Genomic DNA, 25484 nt, shown 5'->3' with positions numbered 1-25484 from the left:
TATGTGACACTTTCCCTTGTGTTTATGCCAAGACTCAGAAGCAATAAGTGTGCAGGGGAGAAGGGGGGTGGAGTTAAGTGAGAGTTTATTAACCTTCCAAGTAAATTTACCACAGCAGGCTTTCCACATGTCTTTCTGGAAAGGGGGGGGGGTAGATACAGAGCAGGAGATTTTTCTATGTCTTATAGAACAGAGAAGGAAGCTGACTTACTGCCTTTCTTGGGGAAGGCCTGTGAATCAAATGAATTTGATGCCAACGCAGAGCCTGCCAGAGGCCAGGTAACAGGGATGCAGCAACTGCTGGTACCAGTTTAATAACTGAAATATCTTAAAAACCATGTAACATTTTAAATATATTATATTTATGGAATTAAATTACTTGATGCAATGATTAATTTTGATCATTTTTAATTTCGTGATAGTTCCCCTTTAAGTGTGGGTGACAAAATGTCCTGTCTTCAATCAGCCTAAAAGATGGCTTTTTCTAACCTGATCAACTATTGATAGTGTAATCCTGTATTGTACAGTAAATGTTTCAATATGGGGTACATTAATCATTATACTAAATGTTGTTTTAAATGTAATAACTGTGTCAACTTTTTCAAATAAGTGTCTCAACCTCAATAACAGGTACATAAGAATGCACTAACAGAGTTCATGTCACTGGAAAGCAGAAGAACTTTAAATCCAGGATCTGTCACTCCACAATGCTACAAGATGAGGAAGGGGGTAGATCAAACTGTGAGTCTAAGTGGAGGGGGAGCAGAAAGAGACTATCAAGGTTTCCTTTCATTCTGTAAAATCAGGTATGTTGTCTGTTTTATAAAAGAAAAACATTTATATTTATTTTTGAAAGTCCAGATAATTTTAATTCACCTTTTCTACATCACCCAACTGAATGAGCTCCTAAAGTGGGGTATATTTCCCCAATTATTTGGCAGGTATTACAATGTATTATATTTTCACATTTCTCCTTTCAGTTCATGAATAGCCAGAACAGGTTTTTAAACATAGGAAAAGCAAAAAAAGATTTATTAGGTGGTTTTAGTTTTTAACATGTATTCTCTACAGAGCTCTCAGCCTTAGAATCTAGTTTCTCTGGGCCTCTGAAAATTTGTGTTGTGACATCACATGCAGCCGCAAACCACCGCAAGTGACTGCTCCTTATGATGTCATTGAATGTTTCCTGTGCAGGTGCGCCTGGAATTTTAAGGGAACCTTTAAAATAAATTCTGAAGAATGCTTAAAAATCGGGAGAATGCAGTAGGGTGACAGGAGACCTGGAGAGGGAGCAAATATCTTGACAGCGCTATATAAATAAATGGGATGATGATAAACTCCTGAAGAATAGGAGGAGTTGAAAGTACTGTTTCTGACAGCATGCTGTCTTTACAGTATATGCTAATCGGGAATGACAGGTGCTACCCAGACCAAAATGATTAAAGGGATAGGGTGTCACACAGGGACCAAAGTGATATTTAACTAGCATGGGTGCTTAATTACAATTTACATTGTGTGAAAAATACTACATTACATACAGCCACTGAGTTTCAGGGTCATATATTTTCATATCAACTAATTAATAGTTATGTAGATGTGACCATTTTGAGAAATCTTTAAAAACATATATAAATTATATTTTTCCTAATTATACAATGAACAAGAAGTTATATCTATGTATGGTCTTGTTGCAGCTCTGTTATAAAATTCCTAAAAGAGAAGATCAATAATTTCAGCTTTCTAAAGAAGTCCTATATCATGTTGTTACCAAGGCCACCACAATCCCTCTGGAGGTTTTAAACGTAACATGAATGAGTATGAAGCAGAAGGGAGCTTGTGATAAAAGCAGGTCTTTCATCAAAGGTTACATAAGGGAGTTACACACTTTCCTATAAACTGAATGTAGCTAGAAGAAAATTTTAGATAAATCTACTATTCCCTTTAGATTTTAACCTGCATCAGGCATTGGAACACACACACAAACACACCACCTACAAAACACCAACACTGTTAATTGCCATAATAACAGTAGTGAACACCCATATGTAAATGAATGTGACAGTGAAGGTCAGAAACAACTGGACAGAAGCAAAAAAGTGTGTTCTTGCCTTACTAAGCATGTCAAAACACACACAATAGTATTATTATCTTAATGTAGTGTGCAAACAAAATAAACATTAACTCCACCATATAGTGTACTGTGATATAAAAGCAGGTTAAGAACAATGCATCAAGTAGGAGTACAAGGTTAAGTTTACATGATAATGTTAACCTCAAACAGATGTGGATTCCCTGGTAAGTGGGGAATAACATATGGAAACCTACAGGCCCGGATCTGTGGCTAGGCCACAAAGGCCCAGGCCTAGGACGGCAAACTTTTAGGGGTGGCATGCCATCCAGCCTCATCCTTAGGAGCACTGGGGACTCGAAGCTTCCCAGTGCTTCTGTGTCTAAGATCACCATGGCTGGCACTAGAACCCTGCAGCCACGGGGGAGGGGGGCGGGGGCAGAATGAGTGGAAGCGGCCAGTGCTGGGACCATGCAGCCTCGAGGCTCCACTTCGTCAAATCCGGCCAAGGAAACCTATGGGTAACAATCGGTCCAGTGTTTAGTTGTAGAAGGGTAGATTACCACATTACTGGTGTAGATTACCTAGACCAGTAATGTGGGAACATGGGTAAGGCTAGTTGGTTATCAAGGTGTGTAGTGATGGGCGAATTTATTCATTGTGAATTTGTGCTTTTTGCTGCCAGTCAATAGATTTCCAAATTTGCGGCGTCAAATTTGTCGTCGGTGTCAAAATCTGAGTTTCGCTAATTTTTCACCCGTTTCATGAATTTCGCAGGAAATTTGCTAAATTTGCGGTGAGACAACAATCGCACAAATTCGCCCAACACTAGAGGTGTGGTACCACCAAGCTGTGTTACTTATTTGCAGTACAGTTATAACATGTAACATTGAATAGATTCACACCTGCAAAGTAGCTTAAGCTACTATGTATTAGTAGCAATGTCAGGCGTGGGTATTACTATATAAAAACAGGGCTCACAGACAGTGAGGAGGCTAGGGGGGCTTTTATGGCAAGAGCCAGAATGTAAAATTCCCCAACTGTGCCTCATAATTATCATAATTATATCAGGAACATAGACAATTACACCCAAAAAAACAAAAAGATTAAACAAAAAGGTTATTACTTAATAGGCAGTCAGTACAAACCTACTGCAGGTAAGTGGGGACTTTAGTAGAACATCAGATTAACCAACATGCCATAATTATTATGAATTCCACTGGTCAGGGCGACTACTGGCCACTTTTAAATACACTAAAGGTGGCCATAGACGTAACAATTATGATCTTTCTTGGAAGTGATCTTTCCAAGAAAGATCGTTCCTTTCAATACACATGTGTAGAGCTGAATCACCAGATATACAGGTAGAAACAATAGAATTCTATCTGTATCTGATGATTCAGCACTAACAATGGCCGATGTTTGGGTGCCATCAAAGGCACCCAAATGGAATTATACACTAGAGACACTAGCCATCTGATTCAGCACCTGGTACAACTCGAACATTTACCTAGCAACTGCATCCTTGGTACTCTTGACGTAAAAAGCCATATACTGTCATTCCACACAAAACATTTACCTAGCAACTGCATCCTTGCTACTCTTGACGTAAAAAGCCATATACTGTCATTCCACACAAATGTGCCACCCAATCAAAATTTTCTGACCAGCCCGATCGATGAGCCCACCAATAGCAAAGTCTTCTGCTGATATTGGTCGGCTCTTTTCCCACCATACACGCACCCAATATCGTACAAAAATTTTGGCCACCTTTAGCGTCACATGAAATTACAGGAAGTTGTGTAGGCTGTAGAACTGATTACAACATTAGAAAAAAACAGATATGGGTAATGATTCATTTAAACCCAGAGGGGGTACTGTATATAGGGTATGTATCGGGATTCGTGTTGCAGAACTGCGGGTAAGGTACCACTTTAATAGTATGTGGAGGATGATAAATGTTAGCATTTAGAATGTAACATGGACCAATACAAAACTGCATCTTACCATGTGTGCTGCTCGGTAAAAAAGGTGCTATGGAGAAAAACTAAGGTCACAGCTACAACAGTGTGACTCTAGGAGCCTATGGAAGGGACCGCAGAAAATAACTGACTATAAACAATCAGCCTCTCCGATGATGAATGCTGATGCTTCACTGGCTGACAAACTAAACACGTTTTATGCTCGATTCGATGCCGCAGCAAAAAACACAACAAATAGTTGCATGCGTACGGAGTGCACCAGTGAAGACAAAGCTTTTATCATCACAGAGCATGCTGTGAGGAATGCTTTCAGGAGGGTAAACACCAGGAAAGCAGCAGGACCAGACGCAATCCCAGGTCAAGTCCTGAGAGCCTGCACTGACCAGCTGGCACCGGTGTTCACGAAGATCTTCAACCTTTCCCTTGCTCAAGCAGTGGTTCCCGCATGCTTCAAACAGTCTATTATTGTTCCTGTTCCGAAGAAACAACAGCCAGCTTTTCTCAATGATTATCGTCCAGTAGCACTGACTTCAGTAGTGATGAAGTGTTTTGAGCGACTTGTCAGAGACTTCATCACTTCCACACTCCCTGCCACCATCGACCCTTTACAGTTCACATACCGGATAAATCGGTCAACATGTGATGCCATATCACACCTGCTACACACTTCCCTGAGTCACCTAGACTCAGGTGGCACATTTGTGTGGAATGACAGTATATGGCTTTTTACGTCAAGAGTAGCAAGGATGCAGTTGCTAGGTAAATTATGTTTAAATTAAATTATGTGCTAGGGAATTATGTTAGGATGCTGTTCATAGATTATAGCTCAGCATTCAACACAATAATTCCAATTGTGTCAGTGGATCCTCAACTTTCTCACAGACAGACCCCAATCAGTGAGGGTGGGGGAACACGTTTTCTCCCTCCATCTCGCTCAGTACTGGAGCACCTCAGGGCTGTTTTAAGCCCTCTTCTATACTCAGTGTATACTTATGACTGTGTATCGACAGCAGACACCTCCTCCATTGTCAAGTTTGCTGATGACACTGTGGTGGTGGGCCTGATCTCTGATAACTCAGAGAAGACCTACCTGGAGGAGATAAGGAACCTGGAGAACTGGTGTCAGGAGAACAACCTCCTCCTAAACATCAGCAAGACTAAGGAGATGATTGTGGACTTTAGCACAAAGCAGGTGAGGAATTACGAGCCCTTATACATCTGTGGAGCGCCAGTGGAGAGAGTGAGCAGTTTCCGGTATCTGGGTGTTCACATCACACAAGACCTGTCATGGTCCTGTCACATCGACACCCTGGCGAAGAAAGGCCGTCAACGACTCTTCTTCATCAGAAGACTAAAAGATTTCCATCTGCCTCTGGGGGTGCTTAAGAATTTTTATACATGCACCATCGAGAGCATCCTGACGGGAAATATCTGTACCTGGTATGGGAACAGCACTAAGCAGGACAGACAAGCTCTTCAAAGAGTGGTCCGCTCGGCTGAACGCATCATTTGCCATGAGCTTCCTGACCTGCTGTCTATCTACACTAAGCAGTGCAAGACAAAAGCCAAGAAGATCATGAAAGACCTCTCCCATCCCAATAATGGGCTCTTCTCACTGATGAGGACAGGAAAGCATTTCCACTCCCTTAAGGCAAACACAGAGAGAATGAGGAGGAGCTTCTTCCCTCAAGCTATTCGGTCCCTGAACCAAGTATAGGACTATAGGACTGGACTCTCTCTGTGTAGGACTATAGGACTGGACTCTCTCTTATATATATATATCATATATCACATCAATGCATATGCACTTTAATAACATTAATATTAACAATAATATACGTCACTAATACACGTCAGAATTTTCTTTTTATCTACTATGTAACGCTTTCCTTTTTTTTTCTTTCTACTGTAATTCAAAAAGTTCCCAAAGTTTCAGCTGTTTATTACATTTTGCAATATCGATCTGAGAGTGTATCAGAGGCCACAGTGGGGACAAAATTGAGGCCCCCTCTGTTGGAGAGATGTTTTACCAGTAGAGGGGGTGATGGCTTAAATTAAAAGTGTTTCCTCCCTCTTGGAAGTTTTGTTTTGTTGTAGTACCGTTACCCCTCTTCTGGTGCGCGTTCTCTGCCTTTTTGGGCTCTTGTTTTTACGCCTAAAAAAGTAGTGTCAGTATTGCGTGAAGTGCTGGGGGTATCAGAGTTAAATGAATGTACAAAACTATCAACAGTATCAACATTAATAGTGTGTTTGCATCTATATCCCATATACTGGGACCCCATTGTCCCAGTAACCACATGTATACCCGTCTGTCCTTATAGTAAGCTGCTAAACGAGTTTCTGCTGTTTAAACACAATCAATTCCTGTTTGTATTTATCTACTGAGATCTATAGTTTATCTAGCCAGGAATCAGAAATCGGGGGAGGAGCGACGTAATGTTGGAATGTTGTTTATACAGAACCCCCTAGGGATTTGTTTCTTACGGTACTAATTTGATAAATAAAGTCTATGCAAATGTAAGTCAGTTACCCTCTTTCTTAAATGTAGAAAATTATGGCAAATATCAAGCGGTACCTTACTTACTGCGTCCTCTGGGACAATAACATCAAACAGAATCTGGTCAATGGCTTCCACTGGAAACTCATATTCAGAAGTTGTGTCCACTTGTGCTGAAATTCCAGCTTTTCCATTGCTTGATCAGAAATGCATAGGTTGTAGGGAGTTATCAAAAAGTCAGCAAGCTTGAGCTCAATAGCAAAAGAGACAATATTTTGTAGTTGCTCATGAAGAAGGGTGCATACTGATATACTGGAACAGTGGGTCAGTATATCTATATATAACAGCTAAAAGTGTGCGCTCCATTAAACAAGGTTAAATGCCTGGGTGCCTGTAGATTATAAAAACATCATATTATACTGCACTCACAGGTTTTTGGTGATGAACAAAGAAATATAAGTTTATTGAACTGACATTTTGGTCTCAACAGAGACCTTTATCAAGGTTACAGTGCTGAACAAAGAGCAGACCTAAATAACCCCCCACCTAGAAAAAAACACCAACTGTTACTATTACTGTTACTATGGCAGTTAGCAGACTTCTTGGTGTTTATATATATAAACTCCTTTAAAGCTAATATGAAAAAGGCATATATTAAGATAACATTTATTTGCAGCAGAAGCCTTATCTCCTCTTCAAATAACGGAATGAACACAATAAGTATACAAAGGATTCATAACTTAGCATTTCTAAAAGCTCTCAAAAGCAATAAATCATACATCTAAAAATTTATTTCTTTTGATAATGTTTTTTTAAATGTGTTCAAAAATATGTTTTCAAATGTGTTTAGTGCATGTATGTGCTCAGACACTCAGTGGGCATTGGCATTTCCCCTTTTTTAAAGGAGAAATAAACCCTATGGCTAGATGGTGAATATGGCTAAAAATGCCCTATTTTATATACTGAACTTATTGCACCAGCCTAAAGTTTCAGCTTCTCAATAGCAGCAATGATCCAGGACCAGGACTTCAAACTTGTCACAGGGGGTCTGCGACTCACATGCTCAGTGGGCGTTGAGCAGCTATTAAGAATCTAAGCTTAGGGGTCGTCGCAAATTATCTAGCAGAAAATTAAGTTGACCTGTTATATAAGCTGATGCTACAAGGCTGATTATTCAATTCTCATGCTAGTAGCACTGGTTTATGTGCTGCCATGTAGTAATTATCTGTATTATTACTAATCAGTCTTATATTATGACATTTATATTCTAAGGGTACTGTATATTTTGAGTGGGTCCCTAAGTTCAGTAACTGATAGCAGCACAGAGCATGTGCAGCAAATTAGCAGAAAAAGAAGATGGAGAACTACTGGGCATCTTTGGAGGCACAGGTCTTCCCTGCTAAAAGGCTGTGTTGCCTTGGGCTGGTACAGAAGCCCAAAATATAATGTACAACATTTCTAGCCTACTACTTTAGTTAGGCTTTAGTTCTCCTTTCAATATGCTATGGGGATAATATACTGATGGAGTAATCTTTCCATCCATGTAATTAATCCATATCAATTTACAAGGTTTTTCCTTGTATTATCCCTACTGATGTAGACTGAATGACTATTGTTTGACTGCTAGGGGCTAATGAACTAGTGCAAAACTACAACTATGTGACATAAGGCAAGGGGCACATCATCCAAGCATAACTGATTCTGCATTTTGCACAGGATTACGATTCCAGCTCAAGGTGCAGAGCTAGGTGCCAATAGGTGCAATGCAGGTCTGTTGTTACTTACAGACAAATACAAGAGGTCCACTTATCTCAACCCATTACCATTACACACTTTACATAGGGACTAAGTTTTACCTGCAACTTTCTGCTTTCAGGGTTGAAACTCCCAAACGTGATTATCTCTCTGACTACAATTGGTGGCCAGTGGTGGCCTTATTTGTTGGCAGAGGTGGTCTTTATGATGATCACGCAGGGAACACTCAGCACAGCAACTTGGGAAAGGATTTACTTGTGTATCACTCAGGGATTATACAGAGCACATTTAACAGTGTGGAAGATCAAGGACAATATGGTGGATAAACAAAAAGGAAACAGAAACAACAGAGTGCAGTAATACAACAGCATAGATCATTGCAATCATACATTAACATTATTCACAGCGCAACATTGTGACCATTTTAATACTCCAGTGTTTAAGCATGAATGCTGTTGCATGTATTATTATTTACTAGTAGGCTTCCATTCCAATTAAAAGAAAGGAAATTCCATTTTAAAATTCAGATTTTTTTTTTACAGTGAGAGCTGTGAAGCTTTAGAATTCTCTTACTGTATCAGATGTACTAGCAGATACATTAGATAGCTTCAATAAGAGGTTGCACGTGATGTGACAAAATACAAGGTTATTGAAAATAGCTCTTAGTACAGTACAAATTTGATCCAGAGACTAGTCTTATTGCCATCTCAAACATCTGAGGTTTTAGATGGGGTTTTTACCCTCCCCTGGCTCAACTAGCAGTTAATATAAAGGGGGTTGTGTGAGCACTCCAAGACTAAGTAAAAATGTGTTTAAATACACTGTTTACTTCTGGTCATAGTATAAAAACAGCATTCCTTGGGATCAGTGTCTCCTGACCTTGGCATTGGTTTCAATCAGAGGGCTAAATCCTCCCAACACTAACTTTTGCGGCTTTCAAGAGAGAGATTGCCCAAACCAATGCCCATTTCTAAAGGCATGAGACCACCTTTGTTGAAGGGGCGAGTGTGGGGGTGCTAGAAACCACATGGAAGCCTAGCCTGCTTCTGGCTGCAAAACAAAAAATACAAAGGGGGTTGTGGGAGCACTCCAAGGCTAAGTAAAAATGTGTTCAAATATAATGGAAGTGCAACTGATTTGTCCAATTAATCAATGCACATTCCCTGGTCACCTGTCTCACAAGTAATTCAGTATATATGTATATAAGTGTTTATAAAAACAGTGGTTTTTAGTTACAAAGTTATGATTATAAAATTGGCAAGCCACCAAGGCCAGGAGACACTGATCCCAAGGAATGCTACTTTTATACTATGACAGAGGTAAACAGTTAAGGACCACCGTATTGGGTTTACCTTAACATGGTATGGTGGCTTACCAATTTTATGATCATAGCCTCTTTTAATGTTAACTCTTGATCATTAATGTTGCCTGCCAAAAAGCTTTAAAAGCTTTTTGAATGTAATGCTGCCATTGTTCATTCCCCTTTTCATCCACTATTGCAAATAGAGCTTAAAATAAAGTATATTTGGATGAAGTTCAACCATGCTTGCATTTTTGCATTACATAATTTATGAAGTGTTAAACAAGACAAAGCCAAGAATATATCTGTATAAGAAAGTATCGAAAAAATATATCTATGTATTCATTCTACCTTGCTGTTATTATAAAACCTCCATTGTATTGCATTTGAATAGATCCAGTAATTACTGTATATCAATAAAACTAAACATATAAATAGCCTTTGGGAATTTTTCAAACGTTGTGCTGGAAGCATTTGGAATTCTGAATACGGACAGGGTCAGCATATCAAAATAAGCCAAGATACAAAATACAATGAGATTGCCTAAAACATGAATAAATATTAGTTTTTTTGTATGTTTGAGAATATGAAACTATCCTTGCATATTATCTGTGTAGCAGCAGGAAAAACAGCATCAGACATCTAAAAGATGACAGAAAGTAGATGAAATATGTATGTGCAGGGCTACAGAAATAGATTCAATGTCATTTCATATTCTGAATCTAACTATGATGCTGTAAATAATTAAATTAGCAGGAAGAGTAAACAACTGAGATACACTTTGTTACACTCTGCAAAATCAGCAGATGTACCCTTTCCAAGTGATTTTACTGTATCTACTGCATTACAGACTGACTGGCAGCTGAGCAAAGTTAGCTCTCTTGAAATGTAAAGAAAATGCCAGGGAAAATAATTGCAGTAAGAAAGGGACAGGATGTCTAGTCCTCCAATTTCTCTGCTCGTGGCTGAGTCGTTATAAGTGTAACACTGAGACAAAGCACTAAGACTGTTAAAGATGAACATGAAAATAGATTGAAGACATATACACCATATGCGCTATAGCAAGTTTGTTTTTTTTCTTCGCATTTTTATCATGTTTGCAAGCAAACTTTGCATATACACCTCAGCTCTGAATTGCACGTTGGTAATTACCCACAGCATTTGGTCTTTTATGTTTCTCAGAAAACAAATCTGGAGTTTTAAAAAAAACACCATCAGGCTGGCAAGTCTGTGCCGCTGCAACTTGGTAAAAACCCAAATATTGCTAGAAAAAAAGGGGAAGTAACTATCAAAGTGACACATTTCTTAACAGAAGCTCATTTGCATGTACATCCCTCCCAAATCTTTTATATGTTATACATTCTGCTATATGACTGCAGACGTCTGAAATCTTTGGAATAAGTCCATCCATCCAATAAATAGATCTAAAAAGGAAAGCTTTCAGCTTGGATAATTATTGAAAGAAGAGAAACATAAACATGAGGGGGGGGGAAATATACATATATATTTATATATACAAGCAAGTGTTTAATTTCTTCTTGAAACATTTTTGCATCTGGATGAAACTGTATTATGTGTGTAATTTAAAAGCTTCAACTTTCTGATACAGATTTACCAAAGAGTTTTAAACACCATTACACTAGAGCTAGAAAAGGCAGTTGGACTAAGAGGTGTATTGGTTCATTCATGCACAGTTGGGGGTTAATGTACAACATTAGATGCAATTACACAGGTGCCAGCCTCTGAGTGTTCTGTAACTGTCTGCCTTTGTAACTGTTTCCCCCTTTGTAAGTTATTTGCCTGGTCAGACTGGGCATAAAGGGCCCATCAGAGAACATGACATCAAGAGCCCACCAACTGGAGCCTTTCAATGTTTTCTTCTTGCAAATTCTTTCAGAAAAATGTCCTTGCCAGCCCTAAATATTTACAATCTCCCTGGATACTCCTTCTTATTTGTAGCAATACATTTGGCATCTGCCTTTTCCCTGACCACAGACTCCTAAACTAACACTTTCACTTTGCTTAAAATAACTGAAAAAACAAGTATTCTGGAAAAGGTAGAGTTTATTGTCTGTGATCCAAAAAAAGGGCAAAAGACCCACACGGGTCTGGGCCCACCAGAAAAAATCCTGTTACCCTGGCAGGCCGGTCTGACACTGTTGCTCATCATATACAAACTGTTGCTGCATTGTACAATTCCCACTGTGCTTCATTTAATAGGGCTGGCAGGAAAATGGGAAAATCCAGTAGGCCTTGGCCCTTGTGAGCCTCGACAACCAAGACCTGATCTGCTCCCTGACCTTTACTACTAGCCACGATCTGCTCCCTGACCTTTACTACTAGCCACGATCAAGAAGAAGAAGAAGAAACAAGGTACGTGGGATGGGTGGGGTTGCCATAGGGGGGTTGCAGCTGGGGTGATGGGCTGGGAGGGAGGTGTAGGGGCCCTTGAGGTGGCAACACCTACTGTACAAGAACACAACTGCTCTTGTACAGTCGGTATTTTCATTTGAGCCCCTTAAGGCTAAAAAGCTTAAAAAGAAATGTAATAGGGCAACTGAAAACATACACAATTAACAACTTATTCGCTAGAATGTACTAAGCTTCATTATAGTAATCTTCCACCCTTTGCAAGAGATCATAATTATGCGCAGTTTAATGATTCAAGGAAATTGTGCATTTGAAATGGAATATAATCTGGGATGATTTGTCTATTCAGGTGACAGTGATTATGACAAATAGCAGTGGCTTGTTTTTGTCAACCACCTGTGTAAAAACAGATCTTTATAAATGTTTGTAATTTGACTTCCTTTTACAGAGTGCACCTGACTGAGCTCTAAGTACTCCATGTTTGTATATAGTTAGTGTTCCTGTTGTGAGGGCAGGCACAGTGCACAAGCACTCAGCAGAACTGCCACAGCAATTAGCATATGCATCCTTCACATTTATTCTATAATAACTATCTAAAAAATTATTGCTTTATGAGCTTAAATGAACTCAGTAGTCATAGTGTATGAAATACTAAATGTTTACCTGGACTACACACATTAAAATAATATTCCATTATATTTTTTTATACAATAAAAAAAACAGAAACCAACATGTATTAAAAATTCTCTTTGCAAGCCAGCTCTTCAGTGCTATGGGATCATTTAGCAGGTAGAGGCAGAACAGCAACCAAAATAGAGCAGTGCAAGCTAAAGGAATACTTTTAAAAACACAAATTTATTAATTACAGTATGAATTATCACTTTGGGGTTAGTAAGGGCAGGTTAACTATAAGTCATAATGAAAAAAAGATGCATAACTCAAATGTCAGTAAGGCCAATGTCAGACATGGGGTTATTGAACTGACAGTGCTGTGTTAATCAATGTTAATTAAATGACACATATATCAAACTATCAGTACCAACTGGTAAAATTTACTGAATCTTGGTGTCACTTTTTCATAATTCAGTAAATAGTTATGATATATTTTAACATACAAAAGAGAGGGGATTGATCAATGCACATTCCCTGGTCCCCTGTTCCATACGTTATTTAGTACTGTATCTATGCAAGTGTATGAATTTTCAAAAACAGGGTTTTTAGTTACAATGTTATCATAAATCTGACAAGCCACCATACCATGCCACCATATGGTGGTCCTAAATATTTACCTCTGGACATTTTTCATAGGCTGGCACAGAATTTCTTGGGATAAGTGTCTTCTGACCAAGGCACTGGTCTCACAGGGCTCACATGCCATTGGCTTTTAAAGGTGAGAGACTGCCAGGACCAAGAGAGATTGCCCAGACCTTATGCCTTTAAAAATGGGTGTTGGTCTGGGCTCTCTCTTAAAAGCTAATGGAGTGGGAGGATCAATCCCTGTGAGTCCAGTCTCTTGCTCAGGAGATACATTCCCCAATTGTGTGTATTTTTATATTCTAACATTCTAAGCATTTGAATCACTCAGAGGCACATTTATCAAGGGTCAAATTTCGAACTCCCATAAATGCCCATGAACTTGAAATTAGACCAATCAAAATTTATTATAAAAATTTAATTTTTTAAACTCGGGTGAATAGGATGGATCCGAAAACTAGACTTGAATTAGAATCATATTCAATTCAAATTTTAATAACTCAATTCGAGTTTTTTTTTCCCAAAAAGAACTCGAAAGTCAGGAAGGCTGCAAACAACTCCAATTTGATCCCTGGACATCTCCCATTGACTTAAACAACAATTCTGCTGGTTTAAGTTGGCAAATAGTCAAATTTGAGTTCTTAAAGTGTCAGTAAATGGTAAATCTCAAAAATCGAATTTGAATTTTTTGAAAAACTCTGATCAAGTTTGAATAGCTCCCAAGTCGATTTTGACAGTTTTGACCATAAAAAACTCGAAAATTCAAATTTCAAATTAGAATTTTCAATTCAACCCTTGATAAATCTGCCCCAGTGTGTGCCTCATAGATAGACAATGGAGCAAATTTTTCATCCACCTGTACCCACCTGTCAATGAAAAAATAAACCAACAGGTAACAAAAAAAAACCAGATACGTTTTTTATGAATAGTGGCTGAAGGTCAGCTGGTTTTGCTTTTCATATGCCTCTGCTGCAAATACCGATTCTATTTTGATAGCCTATTAGCCTGTTTCTCAACCCATCTCTCTTTCCAGTTTAGTGTTCCACAATAACACGGTTTGTAAAGAATATGGATGTATATTCAAGGATGTACCAAATATATTAATGCATTCACCATTCTATTGATATTTACAAGAAAAATAAAATCAGTGGTTCATGTGGTCACATAATAATGGTGAGTGTCAGGACAATAATATTCTTCATCTGGGAATGATCCATTAAACAGTATAGTAAGGCTAATTGAGTGTTTAAACTCACTGCTGAGGTTTTAGTGGTAACCCTTCCTTCTTATTGCAACTGAACCGTCTCTACTGTAAAAAAAATATTAAGACTACACCCTACTATACAGATACAGAACGATTGTTGTGGTGTTAATACAATTGGCCTGTAGGTGCCACTGTGCACAAGAGTTATACTCTGTATACATAGTACTTTTAATACTGCTTAAAGTGTTAGACTTGAAGCTACTGTTGAAGTGTAATGGCTGCATGACCCTTATAATAAAGCACTGTTATACTCTACTCATCCTCCAAAACATAGCAAATTGGCGATGAGAGGTCTCTTCTACATCTGCAGCAGCCTGCAGCTTTTCTCCCAAACCCTGGTGAGCCTACCATACCTTTTACTGCTTGTATTCATATGTTTGAAAATTACATTATTGCTGCTGACCAAGGGGAGATTTCTGCTGTTAGAAAGTGTGCTTTACTTAATCACTGCCTGGGAGCAGAGGGACAAAGTATATTCTATACATTACCATCAGCTGATGATACTTATGAAACTGCTCTTACTGCTATAAAGAACTTTTTTGTTCCAAGAGTAAATGTGGTGGCTGAAAGATATAAATTCCACCAACGTGGACAACGTAATGGTGAATCCACAGAACAATTTGAGAGAGCTGGTTGTCACCTGTGACTTTAGGAATCTAACAGATGAAATGCTAAGAGACCAAATAGTGGAAAAAACAAATTCACCTCACATTAGAGAGAGACTGCTCCTAGAGCAGGATTTAACCCTTGCGAAGGATATTACAGTTGCTAGCCAAATTGAAACAGCAGTGGCAGAAGCTAAATCTCTCAGTCAGGGAACTGCTGGGAATGTACAGACTGTGAATCCAGCAATGTGGCCAAATAATGCACAGTCACAGGCAAAATACATTGCTAGGGAAAGGGATTCACCTACACGGCAAAACCGTGCACCAAATACAAATAAAAAATACTGCTTCCACTGTGGTTCAACACAACACACTGCAAATTATGCTACATGTCCTGCAAAAGCTGTACAGTGCCGCAAATGCAAAAAAGTAGGACATTTTGCTAAGATCTGCCGTAGTTCTGCTAAAGATGTTCATGAAGTCACTGCTTCAAATGTAACGTGGATAAAGCTGATACATTTATTCCAGACAAGTTTATATGCACTGTCAGTGTCCATACTGCAAATACTGCAAAATGTGAATTTTACATTGTGAATAAGGGTATTGCTATACTTGGAAAGGATCTCTTTGCTGCATTAAACCTACAATTAGTTGATGGTCTCATTACTACAGCACCAGTGCCTGCCACACAGCCTGTGTCTAAAATTTCACCACAAAGCAATACTTCACTGGGCTGTGCAAAGAACTTTGTACACCCAGTTAAGTTGAGACCAGATGCAAAACCAGTATGCCAGAAATTGAGGAGATTGCCTCTATAAGGAAGTCTCACAGGAACTAAAGAAAATGGTAGAGCAAGATGTGAAAAATCTGAATCTTCCGAATGGGTTTCACCAATTGTTGTAACAACGAAGAAAACTGGAGTTATTTGATTGTGTGTTGATCTCCGTGAACCAAATAAAGCAGTTGTTATGGATAATCATCCCTTGCCACACATAGATAATATATTTTCAGAACTCCGAGGAGCAAAATTATTTTCTACCCTGGATCTTCAGAGTGCTTATCATCAAGTATTACTGCATGAGGAAAGCAGAGACCTCACTGCATTTATCACCCATGATGGTTTGTGTACCTTATGGACTGGTTTCAGCACTGAGTTGTTTTCAAAGACTGATGTCTTCTATACTCCATGGCATACATGGTGTACAATGCTACTTGGATGATATAATTGTCTACTCTCCAACTATGGATCTTCATGACATGTAAGAAAAATACAATTAAGCCAGCACTCACCAGGAACTCCAATCTCCCATTTAGTAATCAGGTGCACGTCATTTGGGGTCCACTCCAACCTACTTTGAATATCAATAAGCACTGCGTATCTTGACAGCGCTATATAAATAAATGATGATGATGATCAACACACACTGTAGCAGACAGCACCAACAGGAATATTTATTTAAAAAGCCTTTATTATGCTTTTCTTAGGCTTTGTGATCAGGACAGTTACAACGTTTCAAGCCAAACAATGGCCCTTTATCAAGCTAATGTTACACACATGTTCAGACATTTTATACTATGTATCATAGCGCCAACTTGTGGCAAAATACTGAAAAAACATTATAATACAGATACATTTTCAATTATTCACATTTAGTTGGTGGAACAATTCCGTCCACTAGTTATAAAGAAGATTCTTTGTCCCAATATCAATAAAATCAAAACATAAATAAAACCAAATTAAAAACCATTTTATCGGAATATAGAGTGTAAATCATATTCCCGATTCAGGCCATGGGGTTCCATTGTTTTTAAATATCGTATCCACCAGGCTTCTTTTTTAAGTAACTCCTTGTTTCTGTCACCTCCAATATGGAATATCAGAACATTATCTATAACCTGGAATTTCAGTTGTTAAACCCCATGACCCTTCTCAATGAAATGATATGCCACCGCCTGCTCCACTTTCTTTAATCTAATAGCAGATTTGTGCTCCCTTATTTTGTCTCTTATCATTCGTGTGGTTTGTCCCACGTATAAATATCTGCACGGGCATTTTATAGCATATACTACAAAGTAGATGTACATGTGTAATATCCCCTGATCTTAATGGGGTTCCCTTTTCGTGGATGATATAATATATCTCCCTTTTGGCAGTTGGAACAGCAGTTACAAGATAAACAGGGGAAAGTGCCATTATTTTTTGGACGTAGTACACCTTGTTTTAACTTTTTACCTCCTATATCTGACTTTACCAATATGGATCCAATGGTTTGATTTTTCTTATGAAGGGGTGAATCATGAAAAGCCTCAATAGTTAGAGCACTACTACGTGGAACTTTAAGCCTGGTTTGGTCAGAGACTGCTTAACATAGCTTTGAAAATAGTGAAACAGCTAATTGTGGAACAGTCCAGCGCTAGCTTTATTTGATCCTGCACTACCCAATATGGTAACTACAGATACTTCAGACCATGGCGTTGGTGCAGTTCTCACACAGATCATGCTGATCATACAGAGAAAACTGTTGCATTTGCATCCAGAACACTTACAGAGGCAGAGCGTAAGTATTTAACTGTTGAAAAAGATGTGTTTGGGCAACAGGAAAATGGATAATGGGGTAGAGAATTTACCTTATGCACTGATCATAGCCCTTTAACTACACTGCTTACAACAAAGGGACTAGGAAGAGCTGGAATGTGTATAGCTAGATGTCAGCAAGGCTACTGAATTTCAACTACAAAATGCAATACAAACCAGGTTTGAAAAATGTTACTGCTGATTGTTTGTCACGTTTACCTTTACCTGCCTCACATGTCCAATTCAAGTAGAACTACGGGACATCTTACAAAGCAAATGGCCAAATGCTGAGAAGAAACTCAGTACTGATCTTCAACCTTACTACAGGATTAGACACAAACTGTCCTTAGTAGATGGCTATGTGGTCCGTGGAGCTCACCACTTACTAGTAACAGAGACCTTGCGAGAAAAGCTCATACAACTTGCACATGAGAGTCATTAAGGAATTCTACGTACAAAACAAAGACTAGGCAAACTATACTGGTGGCCAGCAATGGATGCCGATGTGGTAACTGCCATTCATTCTTGTGTTACTTGTTATAATCATGACAAAACAGCTATCACACATACACCACCACTTCAGCCAGTACCATTTCCTGATTCAGCATGGGAAAAAACTTGCTATTGATATTGTGGGTCCTTTTGCAGATGCTCCTATAGACTGTACATTTGCTATAACCTTGATAGACTATTACAGTAAATGGCCTGAAATTGCATGTGTTTCTCACACCAACTACAGTAATAAAATTTCTGTCTACAGTCTTCAGCAGAGAATGTAATCCGAAGGAGTTAATATCAGACAATGGATCACTGTTTGTCTCATCTGAGTTTGAATTCTTTCTGAGAGAGAGAAATATTGTGCATAGGAAATCTTCAGTGTATTACCCACAAGCAAATGGAGAAATCGAGTGATTCAACAGAAGTCGGAAAGAAGCACTACAGACAGCAAATCTTACTGGGAAATCTTGGAAAGTATTTACAACAGAGTTCCTACATAACTACAGAGCAACGCACCATGCAACAACCCAATCATCTCCAGCTGAATTATTACTATATGTTGCAGACATTACTACATGTTGCAGATATTAAACTTCCATTTTTAGCACAAATACTGTGCTAACAAAATCGTCCACTGCTGACATTGTCAAATGTCAACAAGCCAAATGCAAGGCTTATACTGACAGACAAAAGTGGTGCAAGAGAAGTGCACTTTCAGCCTGGATCTTTAGTCAGAATTAAGAAACCAGGAATACTGAAACAAGGACAATCTAAATTTACTACACCACTTGAAGTGAGACACCAGCAAGGACCATACACATATGAACTGTCTGATGGGCACATATGGAATGCAAGTCATCTTGCTCCTGTTAGATGTGACTTTGGAGAAGCCCCATTTGATGAAGGACATTTTCTTACTCCTGATGCCAACTGCAATAGACATGAAGAAAGTGAACCTATAAGGCATAATGAGAGAATCAGAAAACTACCTGCATGGACCAAGGACTATGTGATGGGAATAATGCATACTGTTTAATTGTTGCTGTTTATTACATTTGCCCAAATGCTTTCCTACTATAGGGGGAATATGTGGTATTTATACAAATGGCCTGTAGGTGTCACTGTGCACAAGAGTTATACTATGTATACATAGTAATTTCAATACTACTTAAAGTGTTAGAGTTGAAGCTACTGTTGAACCTGCTAATAAAGCACTGTTATACTCATCCTCGGCTACCAAAACATAACAATTGTCAATTGGGAATGTCACTTGTAAGTAAGAATTCATCAGCCTCTATAGCAAGTGGCACCATTTCAAATGTTGAGGGACTCTAATAAAGCTAAGAGAATATTGTTTTGTTATATCTGCATGTCAACAGTGTTGAAAGCATGAAGTAGATAAACTTCATTTGTAAACTAAATTGGGATTTTTTTGTCGACGGATATAAAACAAAGACATAAATGTGAACTTTAACAGGATGAATACTATTACAATTAATAATAATAAAGGATATTGCTGTTTTTTTTAACATACTGTATGTTTTAATTTAGTTTTCAAATCAACATAACGTAAACAACATAGAGGAAATTGGAGGTACATAAAAGAAATTTCCATAGTTAACACATTCTTTGCAAATGTCTAATCCTATCCAAAAGTACAGGTTAGTATAGTCAACATCGGTAAAGTGATAAACATTGAATCAATACTTCCTTCATCATAGTTAAGGGATATTACTAGCTGTATGCAGCATCCGGTTGATGTGGTGACTCCTGGGGGGTGATCAGAGATTCTGCTCCCTTGAACAGTAAAGGTTCTGGATGTATACATCCGTTTCTTGTACGATGTTAGTGTCATATAGTAATTCGGTGTCAAACCAGGCCATATGTCTAAATGCGTATATAGTAAGAAGTCTAATGTGCGTAGGGAGTGAGGCAATGTAACTCATCCAGATTGAGAAGAATTATACTTGAGTATAAGCCGAGTTTTTCAACATCCAAAATGTGCTGAAAAAGTCTACCTCGGCTTATACTCAAGTCAGTGGGCAGTAGCTGAGATTGCAGTCACTTATAATCATTCCTATACCAACAGTTCGCTTGGGGAGAGACTGCAATATCACACAGTGCCCTCTGTTGGTTATATGAAAGAATAACAGTCCGCTCTCTGTTGGTTATATGAAAGAATAACAGTGACTGCAATATCACACAGCGCCATCTGTTGCTTATATGAAACAATAACAGTGACTGCAATATCACACAGCACCCTCTGTTGGTTATATGAAAGAATAACAGTGCGCCCTCTGTTGGTTATATGAAAAAATAACAGTGACTGCAATATCACACAGCGCCATCTGTTGCTTATATGAAACAATAACAGTGACTGCAATATCACACAGCACCCTCTGTTGGTTATATGAAAGAATAACAGTGCGCCCTCTGTTGGTTGTATGAAAGATTAACAGTGACTGCAACATCACACAGCGCCCTCTGTTGGTTATATGAAGGATTAACACTGATGGCAATATCACACAGTGCCCTCTGTTGGTTATACGAAAGATTAACAGTGATGGCAATATAACACAGCACCCTCTGTTGGTTATATGAAAGAATAACAGTGACTGCAATATCACACAGCGGCCTCTGTTGGTTATATGAAGGATTAACAGTGATGGCAATATCACACAGCGCCCTCTGTTGGTTATACGAAAGATTAACAGTGATGGCAATATCACACAGCACCCTCTGCACATGGTAGTGGGACAGTGGGACAATGCACACAGTAATCTGTTTGTCAATTCTCTGTCACCATCAACTTACAAAGAAGTCCGGTTGATTGCTCGGGGGGGTCGCTTTGGCGGAATGTGCGCTGCTGGGAGACAGGGCTGTAGTTGTGTCTAGGCTTATATTCGAGTCAATAAGTTTTCCCAGTTTTCGTAGGTAAAATTAGGTACCTCGGATTATACTCGGGTCGGCTTATACTCGAGTATATACAGTATATTGTTCTTTATTTGTCATCGATTCCAACCAATCCATATAAAAGATATGGTGGAGTTTTTGTTTGACTAATGAGAGTGGAGGGGAGGACGAAGAAAGCCAGTGATGAAAAATAGTTTTCCTGGTTGCTGCTGTTAATATTTCTGCTACTTGCCTTTCTGAATGTGTGAGTTTCAGTTGTGGGGAGGTATTCCAAAGATTGCCCATGTCAACGTGAAAGCATCTGTCTGTTGCGTTAGGGATTCCCAATATTCCTGAACTTCTCCCCCTAGTTGTTGGATGCTGGGGCACAACCAAAGGCAGTGAACAAGGTCAGCCCTGGGTTGTTGACATCTCAGACATTTGTCGAGTTTGTGGAACCCATATAATGTCTCCGAAGTGGTGTAAGGTAAGAGTGATTTAAAATCTGTAAAGACATTTCTTGGTATTTGCTGGCAGATAATGTTTGCATAGTTTTGGCATGATATTGAAGTATGTTGGTGGCATCTGCTTGCTGGATTACAGAGATCCATCCAGGTATCTGGTGTTTCGAGTGACAATGTGGTCCTAATTGTACGGTAAATTTGAGATGTGGTTTTTCCAGAGGTATCTCTGGGCCACAATGTGTTTATAGGATTACTTTTGTCAAATTGAGATAGGTGTTGTAAAACTTTTGTGGCATAATAAATAATTTGAATGAAAAGTAAATGATCTTCAGCTAAAAGGGGAATTTCTGAAATAGATTTTCCTTAGTTAGTATGGTGAAATTTTCAGTAATAACATCTTTGACTATCCTCAAATTCTTATTGTGCCAGTTCAGTAATGTTTTCTTATTTTTCCCCGTTGGGAATGTTGGGTTACCTAGCCATGTAAGATAAATAGAATAACCTGAGATAAATTTAAACCTGTGTCTTACCGTGTTCCAAATTTTGTAAGTGTCTATGAATAAAGGATGTTCCTGCATATTTTGGGGAATCTCTTTAATGGAGAATGAATCAGGAAATTACGTGAAAGTCCTCCTGTCAGTAGTTGGTCTAATTCTGTTGTGGTATAGACATTTCTGTTGTAAATCCAGTCACCCGCAAAGCGTAATAGTGATGCATCATTATATTCTTGTATATTTGGGAAATTAACCCCACCCAGCTCTTTAGTTAGCTGCAGCTTAAACAGGCTTATCATAGGTCGTTTTTGTTTCCATATAAAGGTACGTAGCATTTGGAGTAGCCTTTTGTAATCAGAAGGCTTTCTGTTATAAGGAAGCATCTGTATATTTTGGGGAAGAAAACCATTTTTATTAAATGAATTCTACCCAGAAAGGTTAAATTCAATATTTCCCATTTTTTTAGTTCCTGTTGTATATTGTCTATAGTATGACGGATATTGAGTGAGTATATGTCGGTATATTTTTTTGTTAATTTGATCCCTAGATAAGTTATATATGATTGTGCTATCTTAAAGGGAAATTTGATGTTCCTGTTTATTGTTCCCTGAGTTCCAAGATCCAATGCTTCTGATTTCTCTAGGTTGATTCGAAAGCCTGCAAACGTACTGAAGAGCTGGATGGTTTCCAATATTATGGGTAATTCCCTCTGGGGATGATGGATAAACAACAGGATGTCATCAGCAAAAGCTTCTATTTTCTGTCTTAAATGTCCTTGGGGGATTCCCGTAAAGGTTTTATTAAGGAGAAGATGTTTTATTAGGGGGTCTAGCACAATATTGAACAGTAAAGGGGAAAGTGGGCAGTCCTGTCTGGTCCCTTGTTGAATTGTAAATGTGTCTGAGTTGTATCCATTGACTGTAAGGAAGGTTTGAGCCGAGTCATATAAGGTTTTGAAGAGGTTGAGCATGTGTATTCCAAAGTGTTGGAATTTTAGGAGTCTCCGTATGTGTGATATGTGATATTCTATCAAAAGCTTTATCTGCATCTACATAGTTACATAGTTAAATTGGGTTGAAAAAAGACAAAGTCCATCAAGTTCAACCCCTCCAAATGAAAACCCAGCATCCATACAAACACCCCTCTCTACTTTTAATTAAATTCTATATACCCATACCTATACTAACTATAGAGTTTAGTATCACAATAGCCTTTGATATTATGTCTGTCCAAAAAATCATCCAAGCCATTCTTAAAGGCATTAACTGAATCAGCCATCACAACATCACCTGGCAGTGCATTCCACAACCTCACTGTCCTGACTGTGAAGAACCCTCTACGTTGCTTCAAATTAAAGTTCTTTTCTTCTAGTCTAAAGGGGTGGCCTCTGGTATGGTGATCCTCTTTATGGGTAAAAAGGTCCCCTGCCATTTGTCTATAATGTCCTCTAATGTACTTGTAAAGTGTAATCATGTCCCCTCGCAAGCGCCTTTTTTCCAGAGAAAACAACCCCAACCTTGACAGTCTACCCTCATAATTTAAGTCTTCCGTCCCTCTAACCAATTTAGTTGCACGTCTCTGCACTCTCTCCAGCTCATTTATATCCCTCTTAAGGACTGGAGTCCAAAACTGCACTGTATACTCCAGATGAGGCCTTACCAGGGACCTATAAAGAGGCATAATTATGTTTTAATCCCTTGAATTAATGCCCTTTTTTATGCAAGACAGAACTTTATTTGCTTTAGTAGCCACAGAATGACACTGCCCAGAATTAGACAACGTGTTATCTACAAAGACCCCTAGATCCTTTTCATCTAAGGAAACTCCCAACACATTGCCATTTAGTGTATAACTTGCATTTATATTATTTTTGCCAAAGTGCATAACCTTGCATTTATCAACATTGAACCTCATTTTCCAGTTTGCTGCCCAGTTTATTAATAAACCCTGTCCTCTTTTTCTAGGTTACATTGATAGATTGTCGCTATGGCCTTCCTGATTGCTTGAACCGGATGTCTGTTTTGGAGAAAGCCCATCTGGTTAGGGGTAAGTATGGAGGGGAGAATTCTATGTAGCCTATTTGCCATTATTTTTGTCATGATCTTAAAGTCCTGATTTAACAGGGATATAGGTCTATATGAAGATGGTATCATAGGGTTCCTACCTTCTTTATGTAATAAAATAATTCTAGCGTCTGTCGCTCTATCCCAAAGATCACCTTGTAGGATGTCATTGTATAGGGACGTTAATAATGGGGTAGTTTTATAGTAATAATTTATAGAATTCTACTCCTAAACCATCTGGACCTGGGGATTTGCCATTTTTGAATTTAGTGATGGTCATTGAGACTTCAGTTTCTGTTATAGGTGTATCTAGGATCACCCTATCTTGAACTGTCAATTTCTTCAGATGGGCATCTTGGAGGAATCTGAGACCACATTCAGGATTATCAGATGTCTGTTGATATAGTGTTTTGAAATGATCTGTCATCAGTTTGGCGATGTCTAAAGTGTCCCTAGCACATCCCATGGGTGTTGTGAGCTTCTGAATAATTGTATTTGATTGTTGTCTTTTGATTATGTTTGCCAATAATTTCCCAGATTTATTCCTCCAACGATAATATCTGTTTGCTGTATGACTCAGTTTATGTTGCATTTGTTCTGTCAATAAAGTGTTAAAAAGAGCTTTTGTGTCAGTGTACTTCTGTTTAGCTGTCGATGAGTTAGTGATTTTAAAGCTTTTGTATGCCTGGGTAAGCTCCTCTTGTAATACTCTATACCTTTCATCAAATGATCGTTTCCGCTTAATCAAATATGATATTATGTGACCTCGTAGTACTGGTTTGGCTGTGGCTGAAAGTAAATGTTTATCATCCCAATGTGTTAAATTATCGTTTGCCCAATTTTGTTTGAGATAGTTTCTAAAATTTTTTGTTATGATGTTAGGAATCTCCTAAATTTACCTCCAAAAACTGGGAAAGCTTATTGACTTGAGTATAAGCCTAGAGTGAGAAATGCATTTTAGGACATCTTCAGCAGAACACACGCTCCTACTCACTGATCTGAAGAGGCTGCAGTCACACCTCTGTGCTGTCCACACTTGCTGTTGTAATCTCCCACCTCATAACTTGGACTCACTCCTCAGCCTTTTTTGGGGGAGATGGGGGGCTTCATTACAACACACAGGGTCTGAACAGAGTTAGCAGCACCCTCAGTAGCCCCAGGATCCCAATGTGCTGCACAGTCCAGACTCCTTTCCATGCCTGTTCAAAGAAGCGCAAGTAGCAACTGAAGAATCTGAAGCCGCGTCCCAGTAATGATCGGTTGTTATGTGACATCACTTCCGGAAGTGATGTCACAAAGACCAGAAGCACAGCAGCATGAGTAAGAGGCGAGTTCTTCCCTAGCAGAGTACACGCAGGAGTGTGTGTTCTGCTGAAGATGTCCTGAAGCGCAGCCTTTTGCGT

General features: G+C 38.7%; 1 long non-coding RNA gene across 1 annotated transcript; it reads left to right on the top strand.

Moving 5' to 3' along the window:
- The first annotated feature begins 636 nt into the window (after nt 1-636).
- Nucleotides 637-24064, top strand: LOC121401355. Its single transcript, XR_005966180.1, has 3 exons — nt 637-806; nt 11823-11975; nt 23983-24064. It is a non-coding gene; the product is annotated as an uncharacterized LOC121401355 (long non-coding RNA).
- The last annotated feature ends 1420 nt before the right edge of the window (nt 24065-25484 follow it).

This window comes from Xenopus laevis, chromosome 1L (genome assembly GCF_017654675.1).
Source record: "Xenopus laevis strain J_2021 chromosome 1L, Xenopus_laevis_v10.1, whole genome shotgun sequence".
In the NCBI taxonomy this organism is placed as follows: Eukaryota; Metazoa; Chordata; class Amphibia; order Anura; family Pipidae; genus Xenopus; species Xenopus laevis.
Note: the sequence above shows the minus strand (reverse complement) of the source record. Positions and strands in the feature narration are given on the sequence as shown.